The sequence below is a fragment of the Molothrus ater genome, chromosome 6 (assembly GCF_012460135.2).
Source record: "Molothrus ater isolate BHLD 08-10-18 breed brown headed cowbird chromosome 6, BPBGC_Mater_1.1, whole genome shotgun sequence".
Taxonomy (NCBI): domain Eukaryota; kingdom Metazoa; phylum Chordata; class Aves; order Passeriformes; family Icteridae; genus Molothrus; species Molothrus ater.
Window position 1 is genome coordinate 31423954 of NC_050483.2, and position 16888 is coordinate 31440841.

A 16888-nucleotide genomic window follows, 5' to 3' on the forward strand; every position below is an offset into this window, starting at 1 on the left:
TTTACAGATTGCTGCATAATACAATGCCAAATACATAAAGTGCCAAGCCCTTTTTCACCTCTTAATATGTGACACTAAAGCTGATATAAGCAAGCCAAAGAGATTAATTTTAGTGTTTGACTGTGTCAAAGCTATATACAGAATTAAAAATAATTTTATTTTCCAAAACTTGTCCACTAACTAAGAAAAAACCTCTGAGAGAGTAGCATGTAGAAGTACTTATTTTGTTACAGGCATGTATGTCACTGTTTGCCAAAAGACACTGCCTGACAAGTTTTTAAGGGGGCAGAAGCTGATAAAACAGGAGTGATATGATATGTCACTGTCCCCTCCAGCTACAAAGTCCTACTGGTGTCACTTATTATTATCAAAGCAGATACACAACAGCCGCCTGTGCTGAGCGCTGAGATCACTTGGACAATTATGTTCTAAAAGCAGCGCTGCTATTTACACGGCCCTTATGCAACTGCACTGCTATGGCACGGCCACGGCTTTGGGCACTTGAAACAAAAGCTGGGAGAAGGAAAGCAATTTTCACCAAAGGAACTAAGTGACACACTTTCCCTTTAAAGAGGGAAATCAAAAGCATATTTTTCACTTGTGTGATTTCACAGGTGAGTGCAAGTTACAGGGCTTTTGTTCAGGCGACCCTTCACTGCCTGCTTACCACTTCTTACTGAAATAGGCAATTACTACATTTCAGATAAATCAGCAGTTATACACAGTATTTTTCTTATCTAGCTTTGCATGACAATCAAAAATGGTTTCAACACTACAGAAAAAGAATTTGAAACATATTTGCAAACAATTCTAAAAAATGTAGCTGTTAGACAGAATTAATTGATGCTAAAAAATTATCTTTCCTCCTGTTGCTTCTGCTTCCATTTCTATGTAAGATAAAAATAAAGATGTTTAGAACATTTTTCATAATCTAGATCCTGTATCAATATTTGAAAATACATATTGTAGAGGTAAAAATATTAAAATAATAAAATATGAATTTATGAATACCAAAATTTAGAATAAAATTGAGATTTGCAACTTAGCACACACTTATCATTACATTAAATTACTTCTATATAACTCAAATTGTATTGATTTTCCCTACTACACTAAAGTATTCATCATTTCACAGAGGTGTACATTAGTAGCCTATATTGTAATTCATAGTTCCCTAAAAAATAAAATTATGTCTTCACACTTTTTACAAGGGCACGTCCTATCTTTTAAAGGACAAGGGGTAACAGCTTCAAACTGAAAGAATGTAGGCTTACAGTAGATATACACCAGCACAGGCTGCCCAGAGAAATTGTGAATGCCCCATCCCTAGATGTGTTGAATGCCAGGTTGGATGGGGCTCTGATTAATCTGGTCTAGTGGAAGGTTTCCCCACCCATGGCACTGGGGTGGAACTGAATGATCTTGAACATCTCTTCCAATCCAAACTGTTGTATGATTCTATGAACATACGTAAAACTTACTTTAAAATGAGAATTAATCAAATAAATCAACTATTTTCTTTTTAAATCCACATGCATAAAAGGGCAAGAGTTCCTAATACAATAGAATTAATATTTTAATGTTCTAGAATTCAGAAAAATAAGCACTTAGAATTTACACTGGCATCAGAAAAACTTTATCAATCATTAAGTGCAGTAATCTCATAATAAAAGCACAGAATGTCTTAAGAAATTTATGCAGCATTCAACACTGATGTTTTGTGTTATTCTCCTAAATGGCCAATGTGCCCTTTCCTTTGTGCTACAACACTTAACAAGCTGGGTATTTGCTATGTAGGATAAAAAACTTCAATAGTTTTTTAAAGTGGCAAGAATATTATATTATATGGCATTTCAGAATGTTTTGCAGAAAAGCTTTAAAAAGTAGTCATTCATGACTGAGCATAAAGAATTAGCAAAGCCAATACAATCTGCAAATGAGACAACTATTCCCTGTTAAGATGATTCAGTATTAACATATTCTCACTGAAAAAAACATCATTCTGGCTGAGGTCTGTAATTGCTTTTCTGGCCTGAAGATGCTAATAGAAATGAGTTTTATGGAGTTGCTAGGCTATCATGAAAATACAGACCATGTCTGAGCAGCACCTTGTTCTCAGGCCTAGTTTTTGAACCATGAATTCAACAAATTTAAATGGTTTTGATTCAGTAAGTGTTTAAAGTGCAATTTTTTTCATCTAGCAGCTCTGACATTTCCATTTTCTAGTCCATTTATTTTGGGAGGTGGGGTTCGGGGTTTTTGTGGGGGATTTTTGTGGGGGTTTTGTTGTTTGGTTTGTTTGCTTGTTTGCTTTGGTTGGATTGCTTGTTGGTTGATTTTTAATAAAACAGGCTTGTAGTTCACAGAATCACAGGGAGGAAAGGACACCCATAAACAATGGTCCACTACAGATGGGCATTTGCACAAGAAACTGCTTTTGCTATTCTTCCTCAAAAAGTACACACATTCTAAGCATCCTTTAGTAATAACTGGTTCCCACCAGTGGCATCATCAAGCTAACCATGAGCTACATTCTAGACTACCATCATTTCATCTATTCACAAACACAGATGCATAGCAATTCTTAACTTTTTTATTCTGAATGAAGAGGAAGTGGAAGTTCTCCCCTTCAGTCCAGAAATCTTTTATCTGGTTAAGATTCATCTCTCAGCCCTTTAGCAAAAGGACACACACAAAGTAACTCCATCCCAAATCAAAGAAGGTTTATGCATTAAAACATGTTAAAATTGCTAGAATATATTTCACATGGTCTGAAATTCTGCAGAATTTACCTAGTGTCATGTAGCTAATGTGCCATAATACCATCCATTGTCCATTCGTGTATTCACGTGCATAACTTTTGGAAAAAGGAAAAAGACAATTTGGAGGATTTGGAGTTCTTTTTGAAAATAGGTAACCACATAATTTTGTGCACTGCAAAAGTAAATTTCTATTTGCTTTGGCTAGAGCTGAAGCTGTATTCCAAATTTGACTATATAGTAATGTCAATATAAACTGAGGAACAAAGGTATTTCTAAAATAGTTACAAATTCAATATATTCTAATTGTAAGAATGAGCAAGACACAAAAAAAGAAATTGACTCTACACAAAAGTATGCCTTTTGTGAAAATATTATTTATTTTTTAGCAGAAAACTTTTATTCCTAGTCTTCAGCAATACAGAATTAAGCAGTATACTATATAACTTTAAAAATGAATTTTTAATGGACCACAGTCCAGTAGTTCATTATCAAACACTATTTTGTCTTGATGTTCAGGCTGTTTTCATCCTCAGATTTTATAATATAAAGTGATGGTGAACCCAACTGAGCTTTCTGTGATAAAATAGTAAGGCAAAACATAAGGAAAATTGATTTTCATTACTCAATTACTTGACTGGCTGCAGAGGAATTCAGTGATCAAGGTGAATTAATGTATTGTTGACATGACCTTGCTCCTGCTCTGTTCACTAGTTTTTCAACACTGAATTTGAGAATAAGGAAATTCCAACAATTAGTGAAAGTCCTTCTTCATTTGTGTTGCATATATATTCCATAATTCAGAGTTGTAGTGATTTATATAGTACACATAAATCTGAATAGGGGTTGTATTCAAAAATAGACACAATTCAATATATTTTATATTATCAAGCACAGAACCATGAATACAGTAAATATATACAAGCAAATATTGCTGGAAAATGATACCATACATTTGGTTTATTACCTACTGAGTCAACATCTACCTAATCTCTACAATATTCAGTGCTGAAAATAAACTGATAAAATAAAATTGACATGGCATTTAAAATTAATCACCTCTAGATAATTAATCAACATTGTCATTATACTACAAGAAGAAAGAGTTTTCTCAAAAAAATTACATATTTTGCCTATAATTTACTCACAGATATGATAAACTTTCCAGTAAGTACTTTCACAGGAATAACTAACTTAAATGCAAAGTGATACAGAATTGTTTAAAAGTACATTCTTCTCTAAAGCCATGGAAAACCATGATGATAATGCATCCTTTCATTCAAGAAATATATATTACTTTACAAAAAAGCCAACACATATCTATAAAACATGGTAAAACAAGCAGGCATATGGAGCTGATGATCTATACAGGCCTGATTAATGTGAGACACTTGCTGATTGTAGATCAGTGCTGCAAAAAAATGAACTAAGTAAAAATCCACAGCCACTTTCACTATTTGATAGACAACATTCTACTCACATCTGTCCCTCTATCACAAAGCACAGACTGAAAATAAACATCTTGATAGCATTTGAACACTGGCTACAAAATTATTCTTCTATAAGACTGCATTTCTTCAGAGTTTTCTGGAATAATCTTGAAAAACAAGTGAAGTTCACCAGAAATTGCAATCTACAGCAATCTACTTTTTTCTTCACAAAATAAGGAACTATATGCAGAGTTAACAATCTTCTATCCCAAGATGGATTTGGTAAATTTGTTTGCGCCCACCAGTTCCTTGTTATTGCTGAGCAGGGCATGCACAGAGCCAAGGCCTTTCCTGCTTTTTCCAAGGCCACAGTGGCAAGGAATTTGGGGAATATGGGGAGGTGGGGGAGGTTGGGAGGTGACACAACCAGGGCAGGTGACCCCAACTGACCAAAGGGGCATTCCAGACAATATGACATCATGCTCAGCATATACATATTCATATACATGTTTCACTTAGATAGAGGAAATAATTATTTTAATTGTATTATTTATGTTCATAATAATTATATGAACAGTTTAAGTTTTATTCTCAAAAAAATAATGCATCATAGCCAGTTTTTACAAAAAAAAAGGAGGATTATATAGTCAATATCCACCTACATCATGGGTAATACAGCAGCTTTAAGAAAAGCTGTAGGTTAGACATTGAATATCTAGACAGTGCTTTGTGGGAAGCAAGTCTAACCATCGAGACAAATGTGAAAATATAGAAGTAAGTCAAAGTGCTTTTTAACTTGATCTATTTTTTTTTTTTTGTAGAGTGATCAGTCTCTGTGCTATAGTCAAATTTTACACCTGATATAAGGCTGATGATGTATATGAAACATCTGGCACGCCCAGTCCTTGTTTTGCTCATTAAAGAAGGTAATTGAAGAAAGGTGACTCAAATTAGCAAGCTGATGAAGCATACCAAGACTTCTTAAATAATAGTATAAAGAGAGTTAACTATGTGCTTCTGTTGTATAAATCCATTTAAATGATCCATTAAAAAAGCATCCATAATTTACCTAGTTTCCAGCTTCTTAGTTGATATAGTCAATTATTCCACTAGTCCTAAAACAGAAGCTTCATAAAACACCACATTAAAGGATTCCACTACTTCCACATTTGAAAAGAACAAAACTTTTCAAACCTATAAACCCATGCACTATTTTTGGGATTTATTGCTTCAGTTATTGTTACTGCAACAATTGGCAAATGTGTATTTTTTCTCCCTTTTACACTGTGAAAAATTAATTTCATAAAACTGAACAGAAAACCATTCTGGTATGGCATATTATTTCTGCTATTGCTCTTCTACTTCAGATAAAGGATGTGGAAAAATTCTGGCTGGCTGAATTTATTATTTACCACAGCAACACAGTCTCAAATATTTAGACTTCCTAATTAAGTTCATAAAAATTAAAAGCTTCTTTGATTAAATCTTGGGTTGTTTTGGGTTTGAGGCTATGATCCAAAAAAATAACTTAATGTATTCATTTGCCATCTAGCTAGAACAATTCAGTTTGTTTAGGTTCCTGTACTGCAAAAATAAAGTCATTTTCCTTCAATTAAGAACAATTGTGTATCACATGTGTATGCAGACATCAGATTCAGAGCAAAGTACATAACTACATCAGAAGTCTTGCTTCATGGTCATATCACTTTTCCTCTGCCAAATAACTGAGTTGTAACCCTCAACAAAAAATTCCTTGGGTGAAATTTCCAAAAGCTCCACTGTATTAATCTTTATTTATTTGCTAAAGCAATTCCATTCTAAATAAAGAAAATAATTGTTCATTGTTACACAGTGACTGACACTCCTGTGTCACTGGTGAGTCAGGGATGACACAGAATTGTATCAGAAGGCAAAATAGGTAAAAGTTCTTGTGTTTATTGTGACATCTTCTTTATATCCTAGTCCGACACAGGTGGACCTGATTGGTCATTTAATCAATACATTTCACATGAGTGGTTAATTAAGAAACCACCCTTTGGTAAACGTATTTCCATAACACATTCCACCTGTTCACAAACACCAGATGCAACAACTTAAGATAATTGTTTCTAATTCTTTTCTCTGAGTTTCTCACAGCTTTTCCCAGAACCATGCCTAGGAAACTATCTGTTTCTCTCTCTCAGCATCCACACTCATGTATACTATGCAGTACAGATTTGACTAATTGAAGTTTTGAATATTTTGGACTTTGTTTTTGTTGGAAGACATCTCTCACTTGAAAAAAAATGTATTACAGTTACAAAGCTAGTGTATGACATGGATTTTTCATTTTGCCTACTCTTTGTCAAGGTAAAAAGCAACTTCTCTCTTTTTTTAGTCATGAGAAAAAAGAAAGAGGAAACCAAAAAAAACCTCAAAAATGCTTTTAAGTATCAAAACTGACCCAAACCCAAAACACATAGAAACAAAGAAACGAACAAAAATTAGCTGCACCCTACTAGGCTTACACACTTACCTAGGTCACACTATAAATGCAACCTAGCAGGTCTTTACCGAAGGCTCAGCATTGATCAGCAGTCCCCAGACAAAACTACAATGGCTGTGGAATCCTGAGGTCCCCTGAATAGTGGGTGGCTGTTAGAGGCAGCTTAGCCTCACCAAGCACATGAGGAAAGGTGTGATACAGACACGGTGATGTGAAGCAGCAGGAGCCATCACCCTCAGCCTGCAGACTTTGACAGGGAGGACAACTTGTGAGCCTCCTCTTTGGACATAAAGTAAGAATGTACAAAGGGAAATAAAGTGTATTGTGTCTTCCAGGACAGTTTTGTTGTGTATTCTTTTATTCTCTTTTCTTCTTCAGATCAAAACAATGTCACCAAGTTCTTCAACAGCTCAAATCCCTCTTTTTAAATTAATTTGAGTAATATGAACTTTAATCCTACGCTTCCTTATAAAATTATAAACAAAGAGAATAAAGAGGGCAATATGCAATGTATATGATCCATGTTGAAGCTGTGTGAACATTTAAAAATTCTGGAAATAATTATTTTCAAACTTATGTTTGGACATACTTTGTCCTAATTCGAATGCTCTTATAGGTAACCTTATACTTCTATTCAACTTAAAAGGCTGTGTAACAGGTACCCCACATTGCCATATTCTATTCAGTATTTACATGTTTAAGAGTTTCAATCATATTATCAGGCAGAAGAAAAAACCTGTGCCTGCTCATCAAAAAATACATAAATCACAAATTATAATAATGGGAAAAAATTTAAAGAAAACTGTAAACTGCTAAGAAAGATAAGTTATCCAGACAAATTTAATTATTACCTTTTTTAAAAAAAAGACCCAAACTATATTTCCAGTCATTAAACCATTTTTATTGGTTTTTCTCTTACATACATGCCAGCAAAGCAAATGTTTCCTGTTTACAGAACTACCAATTTTATCTCACAGCAGTTACATTTTGCCATTCAGCCAAAGAGACGTGAATCTTCTGTACATTTCTTGAAAGCACTTCTTTTGCCCACACTGTCCACTTATAATAGTGAAGATAAAATTTTTCAATAAATACTAACATACTTGCTCCATAAATTTATATTGGAATATTGTGTGCTAGAGGATGTATCCAAGGATAACCTAAAGCAAGGTTTAAATCAGAGTCAGCTTATGAACCAAGAAAGGTTCATAAAAGTTTCAAATTATATTTTTCAGTTCTGTAATTAGAAAAGCTTATACAGGTCTGCTGCAATATGATAAAATTCATTAGGACCTCCACACAGAAGTGCATACTGCATGAATACTTTGGTCCCAAAATACAGACATCACAGTCATGTAATTGAATCAGGAAGAGGTCACATGAATATCTCATCTTGGGTTTTCCTCTGCTTAAATGTCTATAAATAAATCTTCTGGTAAGCTTATGTGTTAACATCTAAAAAAGAGGTGTGCTTGGGCACTTCATATTGTTAATCACCACAAAACCCACAAACAAATGAAGGAAACCAATATCCAGAGCAGATCTTAAATCAGTGGTGGTGAGGGGGAGGTGGATTCTCAGGAGATTTAGTTTTACTTCCAGTACTGGCTGTTGGTTGTTTTTAACACATTTTTATAAATTAAAAGCCTCTATTTCTTTGTAGAAACATACCAAGGGTGGGGCCTCTCTGAGGCCAGTCTTCCAGCAGTAAGCATACAAATTTCTCCCAGTAACTACAGCGTGTTCACTGCAAATGGATCCTTATGATGACAGCAGAGTTCTTTAATGGAAATTCACACAGCGCCTTCTGACAGTTCTCAGAAGATTTTAAAAATAGAGTTGGGGTTTCCGTTGTCAGTCTACGCCTTCAACAGTGGTTGGACAAAAGCCTAATCATAACTCTGGAACATACTCCCCTATCTTATATCAAGGCATCAGCAAGGCAGAATAAGCAAATATACAGCAATAAAACTCACACACACACACAAAAACTCCACCAAAAACCCCAAACAAAAACAAAAAAAAAAACCTTCTTTGAATAAAAAATTGCTTCAGAAAGTCAAGTAGCGTAATATGGACCATTTTACTTATTTTTTATTTTTAATCCAAATCCAGGTGGTTTCCACTGAAGAATTTAGATAGTTTGCTGCCCTTTGTATCACAGCTTTCTCCACCTTTCCCTTAATGCAGTTCTTTGTGGAAATGAGACAGCATGAGAGAGTGACCACAAAGGGATATGCACACCAAATACCAAGACCAAGTGTAATATCCAAAATATTTATGTATCATCTATCATTAAAGCTGAGTACTAAATATTCTTTTAAAATTACTCCTTTGATTTTAAACTGTAATGCATGAGAAAGAGAAGACTCATTAACAGAGCTGGGGTAAACTAGCTGTGCAGACCAGGTAGGTGCATCTCAGGTAAATTAAATATGTCCTCTCCTATCAGGCAGAGCCCTGTCATTCTTTAAGAAAATGTTTTGGATTGAGCAGGCATAGAGTTAATTTTCTTCACAGTGGCTGGTAGAGGACCAAGTTTTGGACTTGTGTTGAACACAGGATTAATAATACAGAGATGTTTTTGTTATTGCTGAGCTGGGCTTGCAAAGAGCCAAAGCTTTTTCGTACAGCCACGCTGGTGGGGAAGCTGGGGGTGCATGGGAGGTTGGGAGGTGACACAGCCGGGCAGGTGACCCCAGCTGACCAAAGGGACATTCCAGACCATGTGACATCATGCTCAGTGTATAAAGTTGGGGGAAGAAGGAAGAAGGGGGGACATTTGGAGTGATGGTGTTTGCCTTCCCATTCACCATTCCAGGTGATGGGGCCCTGCTCTCCTGGAAATGGCTGAACACCTGCCTGCCCATGGGCAGCACTGAATTCATTCCTTGTTTTGTTTGCTGGTGTCAAGCAAGTGACTGCATGGGGCTTGGGTGCTGGTTGGCGTTAAACCACGACAGAAAGGAAGTGACATTAAGCATACATGTTAATTAACAGAATGGCAGATTGACTAAAAGAATGAAAATATACACCATGCTGATCAAGGAAGTGGAATTATCCAAGAAAGGTGTACCCCGCCTAGGTACCTTATCATTATTACTGGATGGACATGTTAGACCAAGGATGGACATGTTAGGTCCCAAGGAGGGCTGTGAAACAGTCAGAGGTTTGGAGCAGCTCTCTTGTCAAGAAAGGCTTAGAGGGTGGGAACAATGGTCTCATCAAAAAGGCTGAGAGAGCTGGGGTTAGTCATCCTGGAGAAGTGAAGGCTTCAGGGAGATCACAATGAAATGCTTCAATACTTAAGGGGACTTATAAGAAAGATGAAAAGAGACTTTTTACCAGGGCTTTTAAGGACAGGATAAGGGACAACAGGTTTAAACTAAAGGAGTGTAGATTCAGGTTGGACTCAAGAAAGAACTATTTTAGAATGTGGGTGATAAGATACCAGAACACCTTGTCCAGGAAAGCTGTGGATGTCCCATTATTGGAAGAGGTCTCTGAGCAACCTGATCCGGTGAAAAATGTCTCTCCCCATGGCAGAGGCTAGACTAGATGATCTTTAAAGTTCCTTCTGACCCAAACCATTCTATGATTCTATGAGTTGTGGTGTCAGAACTGGTGTGCTTTGCAACTCTCACATTCATAACCTCTGGTAAAGGTTATATAAGCAAATGAAGAAATACACTAGATATGTTAGGAAACTAAGATGTTATAGCTCATTTTGAAGGAGCATCCTTTTGGACAGAGAAATGAATGTAAGCTACATTGTTGTGTATATACATAGTTGCATATATTTTGTTTGTTTTGCCCATTTCTTTTACATCTGGTGCAAGTGAAGCAGTTAGTAATGGGAAGACATAACATAGGACACCCATTCTGACAAATTTACAATAAATTTCATTGCAGACATTAACTCATAAGTGAAGTTCACAAATGTAAGAAATTTTGGCATAATAAACTCAATCTGTAGGGTTTAGCTTAGAAATTTTTACTGTTTGAAAGATGACCATAAATATTAATGCAATGGCCAGTGTCTTGTCTCAATTACAGATGAACCAATTTAAAAAACTTGACACCTGACAGCAAGAAGGAATCCAAATAGAAGCCGTCAGCCTTTTGGAATCTTAGTGCATGACCACTACCAGATTAGTAAAGATACCAGCAGCAACAAACATTTAGATCATATCTATTTCAAAATGAGAATGGGAATGCACTTTTTTAGCATATTCTTTAAATCATGTATTTTGTATATGACTAGTCTCTCTGAACTATCAACTATAAATATTTCAGACATTTATTTAATATCACACTTTGTTAAAGATATAAATTTTCCCTTTTGGACTGACGGTTTTTACCAGGAAACTTAAATGCTGACTTTAAGTAAAAAATCATATGGACTTTTTTACAGAACCCAATACCATTCAGGATTTTAAACATGATCTATATCAACTGTTGACAAAAGAGATACTTAGCACACAGCTTTGAAAATAAGGGCCATATAATGAGACAAAAAATCATCTTTAAATTTTAGGAACTCAAAACAAATTGGAAAAGTCCTAAAAAAAAATTAAACAAAGCAGAATTTGCTCAGTCACTATATGAACTTATAGGCTAGCTCCTTTCTAAATGAAGATAGAAGAAACCTTTACAGATGCTATTTTTTTTAAAATGGTATTCTCAGAGGAGATTTTCAATGTCACAGTGACCTGAATTTAAGTCATGCTTGTTAGGTCTAGGCAGCAGAACCACAGATAAACAGACAGTAGCATTTAAACACATACAGAGAGTTTGCAAGACCCAGCACTTTGCGTCAGGTCTCAGAACCAGAGTGAGCCTGTGAATAGCCAATAAGTATTTACATGCTACCTATCCAGATTTTAGGAGGAAGGGGGGAAAAAAAAGCCATGAGAGCTGGAATGTTGCCGTATAAATAATTTTTTTGTTAATGACCCAAAGATGATATGAAAGCAGTATGAGATAAGATAGGTCTGAAGCAGAAATGCAAGGTACTACAGGGTCTAGAATTATTAAATGATTCTTTGTAACTATTTTATATCTTGGGGAAGACAATGATGGGTTTTAAAGAGATTTTAATCAAGAAAACAGAGGCTTAGATTAAGGCTGAAGCTTCTTCTTCAAATCTTCTATAAACAAGACATAAATATGGCTGTGAACATAAAGCTGATGAGCTTCCAGGCAAACAAGGATTGGTGAGAATGGGAAAGCTATGAAACAGGTTCAAATTTATATGTGTACATGGGGGATCACAAATTATACAGAGAAAGAATTCTAAAGGAAGTACAATACCTATAGTTATCCTGGACTAGCAAATATACAGATATAATAATGTGTATTTGAGCATTGACTCAATATACAGACATATTAAGGAGTGTAGAGGACATTGAAGAACTTTAACATGCAGTGCTCTTCCTCAAACTATTAATTCAACCTCTCTGATAATATCCTTATTGAGAGAATTTTAGAACAGTGTGAATCACATATATGGTGGTATTTATTACCTAGACAAAAAGAATTCTGGGCATAGTTTTTAAAATTTACTAGAAAATTGATACATTTCAATGGCAAATTCCTTTATGTGGGTATATATATACACACACAAACAAGACTCAGTGTCAGCCACAATTACTTCCCCAATGTTAAACCACAGAATTAAAGAAACTTTATAGTTTATAGAGCTATGGTGCCAACAAATTATTTTAAAATATGCTTAAGATGAGGATATAAAATACCTTTGAAATCCAGCTGTATCTTCCATTTCTTAATCCATGCTCCATTATGCTGATACTGCACTATGTGTATGCACACATCTGTTAATTTGTTGGGTTTTTTCTATCAGTAAAACTTTTTAAAGAAGTCTGCTAAGATGAATTACATTCATATTTCAACAAAAACTTTTGAAAACCATAAATTACTGTCATGTATATTTGACCTTAACTATCCATTACAATCCTGAATTATGACTTCTGAAATTTATTTCAGAAGTGAACTCTGCTATTTTTGGAAATTGCTTTAAAAAAAAAACTAATACTCGGTAATCATCCACATCTGTTACAGCTGAAAAGCGAAAATGCATCAGATGCAGGAAAATTACAACAGAAATCTTTCAAACAAGATTTGAAAAACACAGCAGATACTTTAACAGTCTTCATACAAAATACATGAAAAAAAGAAGACTGAATAAATTAGGAGGGCTAGCACAGAAATAAAATGGGAAAATTTAAGTACATTCAACTGTCATCCATTCCATGTCAAGCATTCACACATATTAAAAAAGCTGGGCTATAGAAAGTGAAATACTCAAGGTTTAGACAAGAACTAACTGGAACAGGAGATTGAAAGTGCATAAATGAATCATATTCATCAACTATACCCTCCAAAATAAAATATTCAAATCACCAACCAGCAGCTGCATGGCAGTTTTCCCTGCATAGTGGTTTAAGTCTTACAATTATTGCTACTCCAGTAGGAGTACAAATCTGTAGGCAGTAGAAATGTCCTAAAAACATGGCAGATCAGTCACTCTAGAAAACTGAGTGGAAATATGTGAGTTAACTACATGGTCAGTTACTGATGTCATTACCTTGGATCAATAATTGAGGGCAAGCACAATTACTGGAAAGATTTCTATAAACTTAAGAATATTTCTCAGTATATACCTAATGATCTTACAAAGAATGATAAAAGCATATTCATTTGCTTTGTGCTTTTTTTCATAAATTAGATGGTGCCAAAGGAAAGTGCACTTAATTTTGCAATTAAGTTGATTTCTGTAGAAAAGTCGGTATCGCTGTATTCCCCACTGCTCCTGTCCCAGATAACGTTAGCAGTGCTTGCTTACTTCATAAGGTTCACGTAAGAATTCTGTAACACCTGCTCTACCAAAAATCAGCCAACACTTTCACAAGCAAATTAGAGAGCCAAACCTTGATATGTTTTCATCAGATAAATTCATAAAATTTAAATGTTTAATAATCACTTACATACTTTGCACTTTAGAAATTCACACCAAATTATGTTCACCAGCTAGCCACACCACAAGAAGCAAAGAATATGCAACTGTTTTGTCACCAGGCAGCAGGAGGGGACCTAAGACATGAGGAGAATGGAGCCAGGTCTCTGCTCAAGGCAATTGGTGAATCCCTTCCCAGCCTACCTCACCTTCCCAGGTGCCCTTGTACAATAGGAATGAGGATCTGGGAGTGAGGGTCAGGCACACGTCAACATGGACAGGTTGGGGAATAGTCCAGGGTGAATTAGTCTACATGACACACCATGACTGCCTCAGTTATGACAAAAAAGTCCTCCATGATTCCCTTCTGAGACAAACAGAGGGATCAATATGCTGACTGGACCCAAGGCATAGAGATGTCTGCTGCCTCCTTGGGGTCCAGGTTAGAGATGTAACCAAGAAGCTTTCCAGCCTGGTACAGCCCTCTAATTATCATCCATTACTGGTTTTTCAGGTGGGCAGCAATGAAGTCCCAAGAAGCTTGAGGAATATCAAGAGGGACCTCACTGCTTTGGGGTAACTCATTGAGGGATCTGGAGCACCAATAGTGTTCTCTCTTCTGGAAGTTGCAGGGGAAGATGGGAGTAGGAAAATCACACAGATGAAAAACTGCTCTGAGCCTGGTGTTACCAGCAGGATTTTGTGGTTTTTCATGACAGATCAGTTTACAAAACATCAAGCCTGTTGACAACAGATGGGGCACACCTGTCCCAAAGCAGAAAAAGGATCTTCACATAGACTTCAGCAGGGCTCAACGAAAGAGCCTTAAATTAGATTTGAAGGGGAAAGGGATAAAATGAGGCTTGCTAGAGATAAGCCTGGGGGTAGCACATCAGGGACTTTATCACTTTCTACAACTACCTGAAAGGAGATTACAGCCTGGTGGGTGTCAGCATCTTCTCACAAATAACAAGGGAAAGGTTGAAATGAAGGTTGAAAGGTATGAAAGGAAATGGTCTGAAGTTGCAATAGAAGTTTAGATTGGATCTTAAGAAAATCTTCATTGAAAGAGTGGTCAGGCACTGGAATATGCTGCCCAGGGAAGTGGTGGAATTGCCATCTCTGGGTTTGATTTTTCGATTTGGCACTTGGGGACATGATTTAGTGGTGAACAATGCGGTGCTCAGTGATGAACAATGTGGAACTCAGTGATCTTAGAGGTTTTTTCTAACCTCAGAAATTCTGTTTCTATCTTGAGTTGGAAGTGAGCTTTAGAAACTGTCTAGTTCTACCTCTATGCTCAAAGTAGCATCAACATCAATGAGGTGCTCAGAACCATATCCAGTTAGGTTATAAATATGTCCTGAGACAGAGACTTCTGGCCTTCCTGGACTACCTGTTCCAGTGTTTGACTATTCCAAAATAGGAAAAAAATAATTTATTTTCAGGATGAGGATTGAAGTTTGTTAGTGAAGCTCTCTAGACTCACAAGCCCACAAAAATTTGCAGTTCCCTCAATTATCTGCTTAGGCCCTCTGCCTAATACTAGGGCCTCTTACTTGCCAGCTTGACGTTTGCTTTGCAAATTACATACACATGGCCCTCATGATCCAGGTGAAGGAAAAATGTTGACTCCAGTGTCACCCACTCCCAGCAGTTGGTGCTTAGGCACATGGGCCCTATGAACTGTAGTTCCCATGACAGCTATTGGCACTAAGACCCTCAATTCATTTCACCCAGACCCCTACAGCTTGCACCTAGGACCGATGACCCAAGGTCCTTCAGCAGCAGTTGATACGGAAACTCCTGCTTGCTCCGGATGCTGGTACAGAAAATGTGTGTTCCTTCACCCAAAGTCTGATTCCAGTTCCTGCCTCAAATTCACTCACTCCAGTTCACTCAGTAACTGTCAATCCTTCTAAGATCCACAGAGCCAAGAGTCACTGATGAAGATGCTCTTACTTGCTCCAGCTGCTGGCACCACAAACATAGCAGAGCTTCATTTGAGGTCTGATTGTTAACATCACTCCTTACAGCACTCACGCACAGGGAAAATAATGAGTATTAAGTAGGAAGATAAACTGCTCTGATCAGGCATAGGGTTGCCAGGCAAGCACACTGACTGGGCACTGTTATGCAAAACCAGCCTTTTTATAGCTCCACCTGTCAATCCCCTAGCGTCACTTTTCTCTTCCCCACTCCCATTCCACTAAACAGCTCTTCCTAAATTTCGCTGTCTTATAGATTACCTTCAAATATTTTAAAAACCTTAATATTTGCTGCCTTATCAGTTACAAAGTCCAGATGTGTCTTCTCCAATTAACAGCTGAAGAGCCCAGGTCTTTGCCATTGTCTCCATTTTCCCGTGTCTACTTCGTTTGTATCTCTGTGTGGTTTTCTTTATCTAGCAATCCCCCCCACCTTATCCTTTCTTCTCCACGTACACGTTGTTTTAAGAATAAAAGGAAAAACATTCAGCAAAGATCTTAGTTCTGCTTGTGCAAGGAAATCATATGCAAGAACCTATAAAATGCTTGAACTTTGTAACTTCAAAATCAGCAACAAGTGCACTGCTCACTGCTCACCGATTTTATGCTTGCACATATGCTAAGTTGGATTCGTCTCTCTCTTGACATATGAAGAAAAAGGAAATTACAAAGTTACAAAATCTATCACCACTTCAAACTGTCTTACAGGGAAACTGTTATATTCCCACTGTGAGTTTCTGCCACAGAAATTACTGCCTGACATCCATTATTTCAAAATGTTCATGTCTACAAAACTCATCTGGGGAAAGAAAATTACTAGAGATATGAATATTCAAGTATTCTGTGACTTTTTTTCTTTTTTTTTTTCCAGATCTAGAACCACATTTTTCTTCACACAAAACTTATAACTTTCTGTTAATCTAAACCTGCAAAGTATATCCAGAAAAACCTCTCATTCTGTTTTTATTACCATTGGGTAGATCAATGATCTAAGTTACATCAATTCCACTCATACTTCAAACAGAAGTATCAGTGAGATAGAGATTTAGAGTGCATCTGCTAGACCTTCTCTTCATCATGAGTTACACAAGAAAAGTATTTTTGTTCTAAAACAAAACATAGAGAGATAATTAAATGTTCAGATTTTGATAGAATAATTTTAAGAGATCAGATTAAAATTAATTCAGTGACAAATCAGGTGTCTGAAGTTAGAGAATGGATGAGATTTTTCATAGTTCTGTCCAGACAAG

General features: G+C 36.3%; 1 protein-coding gene across 1 annotated transcript in view; it reads right to left on the reverse strand.

Annotated features, from left to right (window-relative positions):
• RYR3 (ryanodine receptor 3) overlaps window positions 1-16888 on the reverse strand; it is a 196236-nt gene that overhangs the window by 149054 nt on the left and 30294 nt on the right.